The following is a 17159-nucleotide window of genomic DNA, read 5'->3' as shown; positions in this document are numbered from 1 at the left end:
TTACACTCGGTAATGTCAGCCGTTTTGATATTCAGTGTGGAATGTTCTGGAATGAAGTGAGTGGAAGTGAGTTTTTCCTTTTTCCTGATTTGTCTGTCTGAAAGTTGGCAGCTGTATTGTGACCTGAGATCAATGTCCTTCCAATTCAGACAGTAAAAGACTGCTTCTCTACAAAGCAAATAAAAATATGAAATGTAATTCAGGAAAAAAAGAGTCCATAAAGATGTGATAAAGTTCTTGTATAAAACATAATATAAATGTTCTGCAAAATATATCATGGAAAATAAAATGTTTGGATAATACAACTTAGCTACTAATATATATATATATAAATGTGTCTTTATATAATTTCATATGTACATGTTTCAACGTACCTACTGTAGTTTTCACTTTAAGTAGGTTTGATGAACAAAAAGAAATTGCCTAGAATTTCTTAACTCTTCTTTTCTGATTTTAAACCATTTTCTCTGAACAGACTTTAAAATCAGAAACAAATGTTTATGCCGTGTCCTAATCTTCAGCACAGTAATTTTCATTTATCAGTGACTGTGTCACTTAAATAAAAAAGAAAAGGAAAATGAAAAATAAAGTATATCTTAAAAAACAGTAAAGAAATGATATACATGGAATGTGCAAATGTACAAGTATATCTACATGTACAGTATATATAAAATCACACAAAGAGAAAAAAAGTAGTAAAAAAATGAAATCAGCATTTGAATCCCAGTTTACATATGATCCAGAAATGTAAATGAAAGGATGGTGTGTGTATCACAGCGGTGGGTGGAAGTTGATGGTGTGATGTCTAAGGCCTTGAGAGGTTTTATAGCTTTTCCCACAGCGACACTTGAAGGGCTTTCTCACACGGATCTGCGTCCTGTGCCCGTTTTTAGCATGGTACTTAATACCATTCACATTCTGAAACAGAAGTTAGAAGGAAAAGCAGGAATGAGAACTTTTCATGAATAAAAACACATTTAATGTAATCCACTGCAGGTTTTCTATACTTTGACAGGAAGAGACCGTCTAAATTACACATAATGTGACCAACCACAGTTTGTTTTGTTTTATTTGTAAATCATACTACAGTAATATGTTATCTTAATTTGTATTATAACGTGTAAAACAAATTATAAATATGAATTTTTAAATATCTGATACCACAATAATACTTATATTTCAAATATATAAATAAATAAATTATTTGAGTTATGAGTGCAGTAGTACCTTGTATCTTTTCTTGCATCCTGGAACAGGGCATGCGAAGGGTTTCTCATCGCCTCCATTCATGCACATGGAGCTAAGGATGGACTCTGAGCTGATGGCACTTTCTGTAGTCCAGGACTCGTCACTGTCAGAGTCTTCATACTCCACCTCCTCCTCATCACACTCACTGCCTGAGTGTGAAAAAGTTAAACTCTTTAATTAGTCATTTATTTGCTTTATATATTGGCTGATGAAAGAACTAATGAGAACTGAGAAAGTGCCCAAATGTGCCCTTTGCTCCAATTATCCTGGGTTTCTTCATTAGTGTTTTTTTGGCCACAGTTCAGGTTTAAAGGATTAGTTCACTTCCAGAATAAAAATGTCCTGATAATTTAGTTATTGGAAGTGAACTAATCCTTTAATATTTCTAAACCAACAGTTGTTTATGCAGCACAGATTCAGTTGAATTCAAGGCAGTCTGCTATTTATGTTTCTAACTCTTGCCATATTTCTCAACACAGAACATACACTGATATAATGACGGGCTTATTTAAATGCTCATTAAAAGACAAGAACAGTATAAAACAAACAGGAAATGGAGCGGCAGGAAGTGTGGACGTCACCCAAGCTTGGATTTAAACCAATGGAAACTTTTCAGTACAGACACACACATTCAATTAGTGCATCTTTAGGTTTAGGGAGGAACTAACTCTGACAGCAAATGCAACAGACCATAATTTAGAGGTTAATAAATCAGAACATTTCAGACTTAATTATAACAAATTAAGACATAAGAAATCAGCAACCGTTAAATTTTCCATGAGTATTACAAACACTCCTAAGGAGTTAGAAATATTTCAAATGATTGTTTTTCATATATAAATCTAACTTGTGTAATATCACACACAAACTCCATTCACCTGTGGGTGTGCTGCTGCGGAAAGAGGATGAGGGCGTGATGGGAGGGGTGACGGGTGGAGTTAGGCTGCCGTTGCTATGCCGAGGAGGCGTGGCCGTACTGTTACGCGATACACCTCCAGTGACTGATATTGCAATTTTGGGTTGGACCTTCTTCTTCTGAGTTTCTTGCTCTCTGCGTGCTGCTTCAGTCATGAACCTAAAGAAGAAGAAAAAACGCCAAACAAAAGGTCATGTTAATAGATTGATGTGCAGGACAGGTAATGATGCACCTGAGGACTATTGTTCTTGGAATGACTGTGATTACACAAAACGGAAAAAGCAACAATTGGAATTGGGTAACTAAAATATGTGTCAAATACAATTGGCATCCTTCTGTACTGACCTCCCAAGTGTGTAATTTCCGTGGCACAGTTTTCTTGATGTTATATATATTGTTACAGAAATTTCCCATTGCGTTTTAGTTTAACTTTTCTTGCATATATGTATGCATGTATGTGCTTAAGGTTATAATACATTGTATATATAAAAGTGTTTGTATGTGTATACTACAATTCAAAAGTTTAGGGTTGGTAAGATATTTGTATGGTTTTTGAAAGTCTCTTATGCTCACCAAGGCTGCATTTCTAATAAATAAATAAATAAATAAATGAAATACAGTAACAGTATTATTTTAACATATTATTACAATTTAAAAAATCTATTTTTATAGATTTTAAAATGGAATTTATTCCTGTGATGGTGTGAAGCAGCCATTACTCCAGTCTTTAGTGTCACATGATCCTGAATGATGCTTAAGGAACATTTCTTATCATTAATAATATTGAAAACAGTTGTGCTGCTTAATATTTTGTAATATAACGCTGATACATTTTTTCAGGATTTGATGAATAGAAAGTTCAAAAGAACAGCATTTATTTTTGTAACATTATAAATGTCTTCACTGTCACAATTGTATGCATCCTTGCTGAATAAAATGACTGACCCAAAACTTTTGAATGGTACTGTATTTATTCATATTTTTTATTAAGCAAATTAGTGTAGACTTAGTATAGACATACCTATTAATGTAGCTCAGAGCAACATATGTGGGCTGCTGCAGCTCCTGCCTCTCCAAAACTCTGGGATCTGTGTCTGAGAGAGGAATAGAGAAAAGACAAACACATTAGACTGCAAAACACACAGGAAAAAGCAGACAGTAAAGATGTACACACATAGGTCAAAGCAAAGGCTGTGTATGCTGTATTACATGGGTGCTCACAGACAAAGCAGCAGCTCGAACCATTATTTTGTGCTTACTGTAAGTTTGTCAGACAAGTACCCTTATGCCCTGCAGGACCATCCCAACCACCACACCACCACACTTTTTCCATTCTACTTGTGACAGCAGGCAGCTCCCATTGCCTGAGGCCACCAGGCAATGCTTCAAACGTTCCTCTGCCAACTGTGTGTGTGTGTGTGTGTGTCCCCGGTTATAGTCTGAATCTTGGCCTGAGACTGCCCTCATGTGGCAAAGAGTCCCTTATGATCACATTGATCAGTATGTGTCTTATTTGTACACATATGCACATACTCAAAATATGTTAATTAACGAAGACATTGTTTACCACACTGTACGTGTTTGAGAGAGAGAGAGAGAGAGAGAGTGTGTGTGTGTGTGTGTGTGTGTGTGTGTGTGCGCGTGTGTGAATTGTAGGATGTTAATTGCTGCTTAGAGCTCATTAAAACATAAATGGTGCACAGAAGACCTCACAAAGAGACAAAAGGCACACTGCTGAGTGTGTGAGTGTGTGAGAGAGAGAGAGAGAAGCTGGCACATTCTGCATGATTATTTTAGAGTTATCAATGACTGTGGAGAAAGTAGAAAAAGAAAACCAGGGTTTTCTGCATTCAAATGGGTTGCATTTTATGCGAGTGTGCAGTTATATTTGTGTATAACAGGCAGTGTATTTAATAGGTCCCATATGTCTAAAACGAGGTATTACTCCAAGCCATTAAAAGCATTCCACCATGTTCGCTTAACCATTATTCTCCTTTAACATTTTTTTAGTTATTACTACAAATATACCCCAGCGACTTAAGACTGGTTTTGTGGTCCAGGGTCACGTGTATATATATATATATATATATATATATATATACACCAAAAAATGGCCCATAAGCCTTTTTTGCGATGTTCCAAGCCTTTTAAAGTCATAAATAAAATACTTCAAAATCTTACTTGCAGCCTTGGTTCCCTTTCACTGCATTATGTGAAAAAGAACAGTTCTTTCCTATTAATATCTTCTTTTGTGTGCCACAGAAGAAAGTCAGTCATACAGGTCTTAAAGAACATGAGGGTGAGAAAATGACGACAGAATTTTCATTTCTCTAGGGTGAATTATACCTTAAATCTCAGCAAATTAATTCTAGTATTATGTGTGTAGGGGTGAAGTATAATTACGTGTGCCAGGGGCAGAACAGAAAAGGGAGGGCAGAGTTAATGTTTTCCAATTTTATGATTTCCTTTCACCTAGAAAATGGAGGCACACAAGGTCTTTCCACAGGAAAAGTAGCAAGGACATACACACGCAGGAAGAAACACACACACACACACACACACACTTAACATTCAGTACCTCTTAAACTGAACGCCCCAGAGTTAATTTTCACATTTAGCAAAATCATAAATTCCAGTTACGCCTGTCATAATTCAGTACAAACAACAACCATCCTTATGGCAACAGGAACTTGAGTTGAAAGCGCCACTTGTCCCAAGAAGTAGCAGTAATATTGCATTTTAATGAGCCATGACCAGTATTAAATCCCTATGAAATCTTTATGCAGGGCTAATAATACTGGGCCCTCTATGAGGACATTAAAGAACTTTCTCCTATAAACATGCCTTTTATTCACAGCCATATCATTAAATCCTCTGCCTATCAAACCTCACTGGGCTATTTACTGCTGTCATACACACTGATTTGGGATCAGGTGGATCTAAATTATACAGAACTGCATGCCTGTAAGAACATTTTGGAGTAGTTGGAAACTTTTTAGGGGGCTCTGAAACCACCAGAAGAGCAAATGTGCCACCATGTGGTGGAATACAACACAAAAACCATCAGACGGCAATATGTGTGTGTCCCTGTTAGTGTGAGTCTGTGCATAAGTCAGAGGAGCCTGGCATGGAACGGCGATGCAGGAATGCGGGGTTTGTTTTCCAGACGGCTAATTAAAAAGCAGGGGAGTGTTTTAATGCGTTGGAGAGCAGCAGGTCTCCGGATGGAGGGAAGGGGGGGAGGGGAAGACAGGCTGGAAGGAGGGGATGGAGAGGACTCTAAACGAGGCTGTAATTACACTTCTCAGAGCTCAGCAGGATACAATGCTCCAAACACTGTCGTATGTACACACGAACACACGCAAGCTCAAGGACGAGCACACACATGAAAAGGTAAACAAAAACATAAGCATTCACACACACAAATGCACAAATTATGCACACCAGCACATACAGACAAACACACATTGTGTTTTGGGCGGGACTAGGAAAGCTGGTATAATGGTTTTTCCACTGGATCTCACTAATTGCCTCATAAAAAGGCCTGACGAGTCATTTAATGCACCGCTCTCTCTTACAAACACACACACACACACATGCAATTAAAGCATAATGATCTCAACTAAGCTGAACAGAATTAACTTCTATAATTATCATAATTTCTTGATATTAGTTTGTCACATTTCATAAACTATTATTGCAACTATTATTTCAGCTAGATGCCCAAAAAATGCATTGTATAAGTTCAGAAAATTATTAAGAACAACATGTTTAATACAGACAAACACACATTGTGTTTTGGGCGGGACTAGGAAAGCTGGTATAATGGTTTTTCCACTGGATCTCACTAATTGCCTCATAAAAAGGCCTGACGAGTCATTTAATGCACCGCTCTCTCTTACAAACACACACACACACACATGCAATTAAAGCATAATGATCTCAACTAAGCTGAACAGAATTAACTTCTATAATTATCATCATTTCTTGATATTAGTTTGTCACATTTCATAAACTATTATTGCAACTATTATTTCAGCTAGATGCCCAAAAAATGCATTGTATAAGTTCAGAAAATTATTAAGAACAACATGTTTACATTGAAATATTCACCATAATATCACTCAGCAAATCAACAACAGCCTAAAGACGAGCAACAGTGAGGAATAGAAGATTATGAATATTCCATTATGAATATATTTTTCATTAACAACTAATAGCAACAAAACCTCAAATCTATAAATGAGAACTGTATTATTAGCTATATTAGACAATTTTGGCCTCAAAAGAATAAAACTTGAACATTTACAAATGCCTTTCCATACTTTTAAAATCATCTAGCACTTCCCTTACCGACTGCTAGAGCAAACAGATATTGTGTAACAAGCCTGACATCTTCTGGTCACTGAAAGAAACTCGCCCAAGTTTCAAGTATCTAGTACTCCGAATGCCTTACAGTTTTATATTTAAGTTTAAATTAATAAAATGGCAACATTTAATTGCCCAACTCGTATGCTAGGTTAGCGAGAGAACAACAACAACAAAAATCGTCTGTAGACAGTTCCACATAGCGCTGTTGTATTGTTTAGGTATAATAGGCTTAGTGCACATGAAAAAGCGGTGTATGATAACGGTGACCGTCAAAACCGTTCGGACTGATATTTTGTTACTTCAGTGTGTTACTAAAACCCTTTTAGATCTTTCACTAAAGTTTAATTTAGTTTCATTGTTGCCATGGTTACGCTGTCAGTTGCTGGGACAGAAAAGACCTGCAGTGACTCAATACGCAGACGATAAGAGACGACAACAAACACTGGCCGTAGTACCTCGGCTTTCAGTTGTTTAAACTTATGTCATTTGTATTTCTACGACATGCAAATACAATAGATAGGAAATGAAACGGGCATGTCTGAACAAATTTCCACTGCCACAACACTAAACAACAACTTACCTAAATACAGGTCCAAATACCCGGAGGACCGACTATCACGGGAGGGTATGACATCATGCAAAATTCCTTTCGGCATAGGCAACTATAAACAGATATATCCAATGAACTTTCCTTTTCGTGTTTGCTTGCATGTAGGCTACCTCTTTTCCACACTCTCATACCCTAAGAAGACGCACAGTCAAGTTCTGAGACCTGCCATACCTCATTGTATTCAAACAAATTATATGTCAAAAGATATAATCTAGTCTTCTATACAGAGCAACATGACAGCTCTTTCTTGGTACCATTGGATTACATAATGTTAATGTGCACACGCACAGATCTTATGACAGTCTGCAAACGTCTGTCCAGCGTGTCATGTGGTAAAAACACCACAATTTTACCACAAGGAGGCAATGTTACATAAATTCATGTAACTTTATATTCACTAGTGTCCAAACCGACTGCCTTGCAACTGTAGCCCACAGATATAAATTGATCAATCTAAAGAACAATTAGGACAAGCAGGATAAGGCAGTTTGTCTAATTATTTTACATGTCTGCAGTTTATTTGATAACTGAATGAATGAAATTGCATATACACCATTTGCATTCAGATGAAGTAGCTTCACTTCGATTATGAAAAAAATTTAATAAAAGAATTGGGGTGCAACACACAAACAACATCATGTGGAAGTCAAATAAAATAAGCAAGCGACAACATTGCAAAAACAGATTGCAAGCGTACACTTGGTGTAAAAAAGAAACAGACAGACCATACACCATGATGTCTTAACATCGGAGTTAACCCATTTGCTTGTTTACATTACATTAACACTGGTGGTGGATGAGGAGATACCCCCTGACAATGTAAAGCGCTTTGAGTGCCTAGAAAAGCGCTATATAAATTTAATTAATTACATTGCAGTAACGCACTATATTCTGGAAGTAAATGTATAACTGTAATTGTGTAAACCTGACTTTTTGTCGAACATCACTTAAATGACCTTAAGGACAAACATTGTCTCCCATCTACCTTTCAAACAGCTTAACCTGCAGTTAGCATATTAGTGAAGACTGAAGAGTATAAAAAAAAAAAACCAAGAGCAGAAATCGTGGAAAGTCGTGGCCTAATCGTTAAAGAGTCGGACTCGTAACCCCAAGGTTGCTTTCGGCATAGGCAACTATAAACAGATATATCCAATGAACTTTCCTTTTCGTGTTTGCTTGCATGTAGGCTACCTCTTTTCCACACTCTCATACCCTAAGAAGACGCACAGTCAAGTTCTGAGACCTGCCATACCTCATTGTATTCAAACAAATTATATGTCAAAAGATATAATCTAGTCTTCTATACAGAGCAACATGACAGCTCTTTCTTGGTACCATTGGATTACATAATGTTAATGTGCACACGCACAGATCTTATGACAGTCTGCAAACGTCTGTCCAGCGTGTCATGTGGTAAAAACACCACAATTTTACCACAAGGAGGCAATGTTACATAAATTCATGTAACTTTATATTCACTAGTGTCAAAACCGACTGCCTTGCAACTGTAGCCCACAGATATAAATTGATCAATCTAAAGAACAATTAGGACAAGCAGGATAAGGCAGTTTGTCTAATTATTTTACATGTCTGCAGTTTATTTGATAACTGAATGAATGAAATTGCATATACACCATTTGCATTCAGATGAAGTAGCTTCACTTTGATTATGAAAAAAATTTAATAAAAGAATTGGGGTGCAACACACAAACAACATCATGTGGAAGTCAAATAAGATAAGCAAGCGACAACATTGCAAAAACAGATTGCAAGCATACACTTGGTGTAAAAAAGAAACAGACAGACCATACACCATGATGTCTTAACATCGGAGTTAACCCATTTGCTTGTTTACATTACATTACATTGCCGGCAGCCATATCACCCTGTAGCCCAAGCCTGGTTGCCCACTGAAGCTAAGCAGGGCTGAGCCTGGTCAGTACCTGGATGGGAGACCTCCTGGGAAAACTAGGTTGCTGCTGGAAGAGGTGTTAGTGAGGCCAGCAGGGGGTGCTCACCCTGTGGTCTGTGTGGGTCCTAACAATGCCCCAGTGTAGTGACGGGGACACTATACTGTCAACAAGCACCGTCCTTCGGATGAGACGTTAAACAGAGGTCCTGACTCTCTGTGGTTATTAAAAATCCCAGGATGTCTTTTGAAAAGAGTAGAGGTGTGACCTCGGGATCCTGGCCAAATTTGCCCATTGACCTCTGATCATCATGGCCTCCTAACAATCCCCATATCTGCTAATTGGCTTCATCACTCTGTCTCCTCTCCATCAATAAGTTGGTGTGTGGTGGGCGTTCTGGCGCACTATGGCTGCCGTCGCATCATCCAGGTAGATGCTGCACACTGGTGGTGGATGAGGAGATACCCCCTGACAATGTAAAGCGCTTTGAGTGCCTAGAAAAGCGCTATATAAATTTAATTAATTACATTGCAGTAACGCACTATATTCTGGAAGTAAATGTGTAACTGTAATTGTGTAAACCTGACTTTTTGTCGAACATCACTTAAATGACCTTAAGGACAAACATTGTCTCCCATCTACCTTTCAAACAGCTTAACCTGCATTTAGCATATTAGTGAAGACTGAAGAGTATAAAAAAAAAAACCAAGAGCAGAAATCGGGGAAAGTCGTGGCCTAATCGTTAAAGAGTCGGACTCGTAACCCAAAGGTTGTGGGTTCGAGTCTCGTACCGGCAGGGATTGTAGGGGGGGGGAGTGAATGTACAGCGCTCTCTCCCACCTTCAATACCATGACTGAGGTGCCCTTGAGCAAGGTGCCAAACCCCCAACTGCTCCCCGGGCGCCGCAGCAAAAATGGCTGCCCACTGCTTCGGGTGTGTGTTCACGGTGTGTGTGTGTTCACTGCTGTGTGTGTGTGCACTTTGGATGGGTTACATGCAGAGCACTAATTCCAAGTACAGGTCACCATACTTGGCCACATGTCACGTCACTTTCAAAATGCAAAGATGAAAATGTCTGCAAGCAGACACAACCTCTATATTTAACTTTACAGATTAATTCACCATGACGACTATGACACACAGTCAACCCAATACCGGTGTGCAGTAGTGAACATGATACACACTAACTATAATTGCAAAAAAAAAGAGGGTTTCAAATAAGTACTGAATTATTTATGTAATACATTATTTTTACTTTGTCGCTATGGGCTATAGCTTGAAGACTTTTTAAAAAGAAATCCATTTAATATTAGAATGCACCAATTTCAAAAATCAGTCCGGTAAAATAAACCAATAATATTTATTTGGTTATGGCTGATAACTTATAAAGGCACAATAACAATAATCCATACAATTTCATCTAAAAATACTAATAAAACACACTGAAAATTAATGTCTAACATTGATATGGTTCTGATATTGTGGAAAATGGGTCTAAATGGGGCTTTTACGCCTGAGACAAGACAAAACTAAATACAGCATCAGGGCTTCTGAGATGGCACTTAAAGTCCAAATTCATTCAAGGCCATACATTTATTTTCAAAGAACCTTGTTTTAAATTGGTTTGTAAGCATTTTGCCAATTCCCATCATAAAATTTTTTATCAATTTCTGTCAGTAAAATAATCAACTAATGCCTAAACAATGACCTGCCATTACCAACACTTAATTTGTTACATGTGTACGATTTCCTAAAACAATGAAAGAGAGGAAGAGTTGGAGACAATCATGGGATGTAATTCAGACAGAGTCTGTATCCTGCTCTATATGCCAGCTGTCTAAAAGGTTGTCCCTGTCAGGTCTTAACATTAATCTCCTATCGAAAACTGTGCACAACAAACTAACACAAGCATCTTCAATTTACATTATGAATTTTAACAATCATCTTCATGGCAAACTGCCAAACCAAGCCACTGCATGGGGTCTAAACACAATAGGATTATTATTGATTAGTAGTATTAATGATTTGCGTGGAGGGTTAAAGGTGTCTTTCATTGTTGTGCTCATTAAAACAAGAGCTCTGAGGTCAAATCCCTAACTCTAATAGTCAGATCTGTGACTCCTGAGGGAAATCAGGCAAGCTGATCTTTTATAAGGCTACACTGACAGACACACAGCCTGGGGTGCAGGTGTATTTCATTCTGACAGATGCCTTCCATTGTGACAGCTGCAATCACTATGGAGAGAATCTGAGTGAAGCCCTGCCATGAGAATAGATATGAGCAGCACAGCAAAACACTGCATATCAGTTATAAACATTCATGCATTTCCATTACAGATCAGCAGTGCGTACAAATATTATATTAAGTACACACAAACAATCAGTGTAAGGTCATTGAATGCTGAAACATTACCCCAGGTGGTTTGCCTTGCATTCATACAAAGACAATACTGTAATGTTTTCATCATCGTGTTATAGCATCTATATTCCTTGTGTTTTCAGAGTTTCAACTTGATTTTCTTCATCAGTAATTAAATTCAGTTTTCAGTTTTAACTTGATTTTCTTCATCGGTAATTAAATTCAAGGTGGTTGGAAAAAGTGCATTGAATCACTAAACTTTAACTCTGCACCACTTCAATTAAAGTTTTCCATTTTAGAGGGCTGCAATTTTTAAAGTTTAAGAAGTTTTACAGTGCACGCTCTTAAATCAAAATGCATCATTAATAAATTATTGCGAAAAACGGGTTCTGAAAAACAACAACAGACCTCTCAAAATAAAGTTAATTCTGCTTCATATAGTGATTCCCTAACTTGGGATTAATTTGAAAAAGGAAGTTTGTATGTAAATCTGTTAAACACCTGAACAGAGATTCATTCCTGCAGACTTGACAGACGGCTTGAATACACAACACTGGCGTAAACAATGGCTCTCCACAGCAAGCGCTAATTACGGTAGACATGGCAAGCCAATTTTACATTTACACCTTAGTCAGGGACTCAGGGTAGAGCCTAATTTAATTTTTGACAGGAATGAAAAAAAGTCTGTGAGGGACAGAAGTACAATGCGTTCAATGGATTTTACTGTAACAACATAGCCTACAGATTGTTCAGCTGACAAAACCTCTTTCTGAAAAAAAAAAAAACTTTCAGTACGAAACGTCTATAAAACAGTTATAGAAACAAGTTGTGACTTGTGACAATTACATGATCTAAGACCTTTATACAGTGCGTTCCATTGTAAATATAATTTTTTTTTATATTTACAGTTTTATTATTCCAATAATGACTTCTTGTTGTTACTAATCATCCAAATAGTGACATCTACTGCTACTGGTAACAAATGGCAAATTATTTGAATTCCATGTATTCAAATATTCAATATTCATATGCATTTAATTTCAGGGCTCCAGACTAACATTTGAGAGCAGTGGCACCAGCGCCACTAATGGTGCTTTTCCACTGTGTGGTATGACTCGGCTCGGCACGGCTCAGTACAGCACAGCACGGTTCACATTTCCACTGCAGTTCGGTACCGCTTTAGAGTGGGCGGGATTATTCACATGTCGTTATAGTTGTGCCGCCTCTACTACCACGACTCCTAAAAAAAACTTTTTCATTCCGCGTCGCCCCATCAAGCTCTTGCTGGATCCGCTCCTTTGCTATCAACGAGAGGAACGTCTGTTCTTCCGCAACAGACAACAAAACTTTTTGGTTGTTAAAAAAGGTGAGCTGGTTCAAAACAGTTGCATTCGATCCTTCGCTGGCTGTGCTGATTTAAATCTAGCGGTTCTTTTGTGCTTGTGTCGCAAGTTCAGTGTATGGTAATTATTGTTAAAGCCATTTTTTCTAAAAGTGTCCATTATCTTTTGAGTCAAATTCTTACATTTAATCAGGGAATTAGAATAATAATAAGACATTTGGGCTGTTACCAAGCAAATTATATAAACACAGAAGCTGCATCTGAAGAGGCATTTAGATGTATTTACACACATGTATTTTGTTTAATGCAAGACATGAATGCATTTAACCTGCAATTACAAATACATAAATAATGTTTTGATATATTAAACATAAAACGTTGAATACTGATATTTGAAATGATTTAAAACATGAAAAAAAACATTGAAATTAATTTAATTTGAAATTAAAACCGCCAGCAGGTGGCAGCAAATCACTGTTAATAAGAGAGTCATTGCGATTGAACCGAATCATTTAAATGGTTGATTCATTCAAGAACAAAACACCTTCATGTTGCTCAGAGACACAAAACAGTGCCGTGGCTGTATTCGGAATGATTTTTGTTGGCGAAATAGAGCAAAAACAAGCAATATGGTGTCTAAAACGTAAGTCTCTTAGTCTTAATTAACTTATTGTTTATTGAATTCAATGTCACATTTGTAATCATGGTAATTTTTGGAGAAAAACGGCAGTCTTCATGTGAAATTGAATAACTATATGAAGTGGTATAAATATATACATTTTCTGCCATCATGTCTTGAATTTGTGATCATTCTAAATGCATTTTAATAGACTGAATCATGCAGTGAAAGAACGCACTCTAAATGTGCACAAGCACTAGTCTAGACTTCATGTAATGTATGCGTGCGCTCTGTAGGGATGTTTTGAATGGTTTTTGCAAAATACTCGATAATGTCAAATCGCACATCGTTAAAACAACAATTACGATATTATTGCAGACGATATATATCGCACACCCCTACTTGGAACCCCAACCGAGGTGGTACTAAAAAGAAAGTACCAGGTACCAGGTACTGTACCTAGTGGAAAACCCCAAAAAAGTGAACCGTACCGAGCCGTACCATGCAGTGGAAAAGTGCCATAAGTTCTACAGATAGTGGTGACAGGAGCAGATTTGGTTACACTGGGGGGTTGGTGTGTGGGAGTATTCAAAATAAAGATAATTTAATCATAAAATTACTATTGTTTTGCATTAATAAGTGCAGTTACTAATAATATTACACATTAATTTCTTGTTTATTTCACATTTATACACATTTAACAGTAAAGCACTTGAGTAAAGCTTGAGTTGGGAAGCATACAAAATTTACTTTAATAACAATAACATGCAAAATCTAATTTTTTATATAGAAAATGTATATATTCTACTCTTATTAAATGTACCATTATTCTTCTATAGTATTATACTGAACTGGCTGACAACTTCATTGATTATAAAAGGAATGCTCTTTATGTGTGATTCAGTCTCAAATTGAAGAAAAGTTTGTTTTTCAAGGCACTTTGTGAATTTTCTTACTTCATACACAAAAAAGTGCAAACCTCTGACAAAATTTGATTTCTTGATGATTTGATATTTTATAACAGTTATTTTATCATTTCAAAATATAAAGCAAAAAGTAGAAATGAATGACTAATAAGCCAATAAGTGCTCCTCTGCTGCCATCTACTGGTTATAGTGGTAATTTGATGTCCGTTTTTTAAATTTTACATAAGTGTAAAAAACATTCAAATTGGATCACTGTGCTAGAAATAATTGTGTGAAATACTTGAAAATAATTGAAAAGAGCTTGAATTTCTCTCTCAAAAGGTTGTACAAACTCTGAAATTAATTAATAGCATTCGACTATTTCTGCCACAACACCATGGTTATAGTTAGCGTTACTACTTCTGGTTTTCTATGTCAGTGCTGTGCAGAATTCAAATGCTTCTCACTGGATCTCCCAGCGCTGTGCAGTAACAGTGTTGTGAGATCAACACTGGTTCCCGAGTAAACCTGTTCTGAGCTCAGACAAGGTTGCTTGTGCTGCACTCAATTATTGATCCAAGCTGAAACATGGTCCACGCTGCGCAGCTCAAACGAGTAGCACTGTTATGTTACTCTTTTGTTTTGTTTGCCGTTTGATGTTTCTCATTTGAGTTGGACCATGCGGTGGTCACACCAGTGCGACTGCTCAAAAAATGTATTTGGACCGGCAGAAAAAAGGGTCGCAGTCTGGAGCCCTACATTTGTTGCTGGTATGTATTCCAGGTCTACTAACAACTATTTTACATGAATACAGTGTTTAATAAATATGTAATAGTGTCTATTCAATAAATACTAGAACCCTGAACATAAATAAGTAACTATGTGCTATTATGTAATGAATAAACATTCTCTATTGGAATACGTACTAGTAGTACATTACATTGTAATACCATGAACTATAATATATACTGCAATATAGTGAAACTAAAAAAGTATGTTATTCATGTTAGTCACTATTGGATAACTTTTATTCATTAACCTAAAACTACTAATGCTGCCAACAACAAAATTAGGTATTAGTTACGTCAAGCAATACATGTTAATATGGCTTGCCACAAGTACATACAGGCCTAGATCTAAACAGAGCAGCGTCTGGTAACCGTGCACGAACCCATGCACCCGTCGCTGAAACCTGCTTATGACTATCTATTGACTCTTTATTAAACCGAGTCAATGCTAATGATAATAAATTTTAAGCCAGTTCGTGCAAGTGAATTAGCGCGTTACTGCATAGAACCCAGCCAAATGCGCGGCGCATAGTTGCGCCTTCTCGCCGCTTGAGAGCGGCTGCTTAGCGGGACAGCAGGCCGAAACCGGAGCGCCACTCACCGATGTGGTTATCTTCGATGTGAACGATGAGCTCGCCCAGGGACTCGAAATGCAGCCCGCAACCGCCAAACCGGCAAACGTTGGAGAAGAAGGAGGCAGCCGCGACGCCCGTCATAATGGATGTGTTGGCAGAGGTCCGTGAGCTTGCAGACCGGCGAAGGCAGAGGCTGTGCGGGATGGGGTGATCAAATAGCCGGCAGCTAGTTGCAGCAGCAGCGGCGGTGGTGATTGCAGCTGGAGCTGTTTAGACGGCTGGCAGCCAATGGGAGGGGGATGGGGGCCAAAGCAGCATGACGAAGGAGCAGCAGGAGGAGGAGGAGGAGGAGGGGCTGGCAAAACAAACATGCTGCTGTTCACCTGAGTGGAGAAAGGCGAGGAATGCTTGACTGAGAAGGGCCACATAAGCAACTGTATTATTGATTATTTCAGTTTATCAGATTATTTCGACTCTTTCAGTACATTCTTTTCAGTTGTAATAAAGAATGTACAACTACAGCAACTATTTGAATCCAGCTACACAATAGCGGAATGTCATGTCACTAGGTCCAATGTCTGTGTAATAGACCTACTGTAATTTTTTTACTAAAGACAAATGTTGACCTCTCACCTCTTTAAAACTTTGACAAGACTGGGAATCTGTCAGGTGTGACACAAGCATCCATGTAAGGGGTTGCGTTCACAAAGAGCAGGAGGAATGTCTCTTTGATTAGCCTGTGACAGTGACCATGTGCTGACCATCACTTGTTAATCAACCGTTAAATCTCCCTGTTATAAATGTTCTCTGCCGTTGGCTTATGTAAATAAGCGAGAGACTAAATGACCAAATATTTTCCATGGCACTGTTTTTAAACAAATAGACTTGCATAAACATTTACTCCTGAAATACAATATTTTCTCTTCAGCTTCATAATTTTGTGCGAATACAGTACATATACGAACAACTCCCAAGACTCAAATTGTACTGAAAAGCTCATAAACCTACAGACAGCTTTTTGGGACATACCATATAATGTTATAATGTAAAGCCAGCCAGATGTTAGTAAATGCAACCATCTGCCTCAAACAAGATAGACCTAAGCAGACAATGCCAGATGCTAGAAACTGTGAGGAGGTCATGCCAGGTCAAACAACATGACTGAACAATATCAAAGGGTTAAGGACTTATTTAGTTCCAAATGCTTGATTAATCCAATATCACTCATGTGCAATAAATCTTTGAGACTTTTAAAGATCTACCTTGAGACTGAAGTATTACAAAGGATGTGAAAAATTACAGACATGTGACCTGCTACACACATGCACATACTGTATTCATTCACATACAACCAAAAACGTCCAAAAATTGGAGAAAACATCAAAAGAATAACCACATATAGCTCTGATATCAGAGTCAGCATTTCATTTTAGTTTATTATTGTTATCTATAATGAATTGCTGTTTCTCTTTTGTAAATCAATTACATCATGCATCAATGTAAATATAATTTTCT

General features: G+C 37.5%; 1 pseudogene; it reads right to left on the bottom strand.

Moving 5' to 3' along the window:
* Window positions 1–343: 343 nt before the first annotated feature.
* On the bottom strand, window positions 344–16065 carry LOC107602394 (juxtaposed with another zinc finger protein 1-like; annotated as a pseudogene).
* Window positions 16066–17159: the final 1094 nt, after the last annotated feature.

The sequence above is a fragment of the Sinocyclocheilus grahami genome, unplaced genomic scaffold (assembly GCF_001515645.1).
Source record: "Sinocyclocheilus grahami isolate Dianchi unplaced genomic scaffold, SAMN03320097.WGS_v1.1 scaffold325.1, whole genome shotgun sequence".
NCBI classification, from domain to species: domain Eukaryota; kingdom Metazoa; phylum Chordata; class Actinopteri; order Cypriniformes; family Cyprinidae; genus Sinocyclocheilus; species Sinocyclocheilus grahami.
Note: the sequence above shows the minus strand (reverse complement) of the source record. Positions and strands in the feature narration are given on the sequence as shown.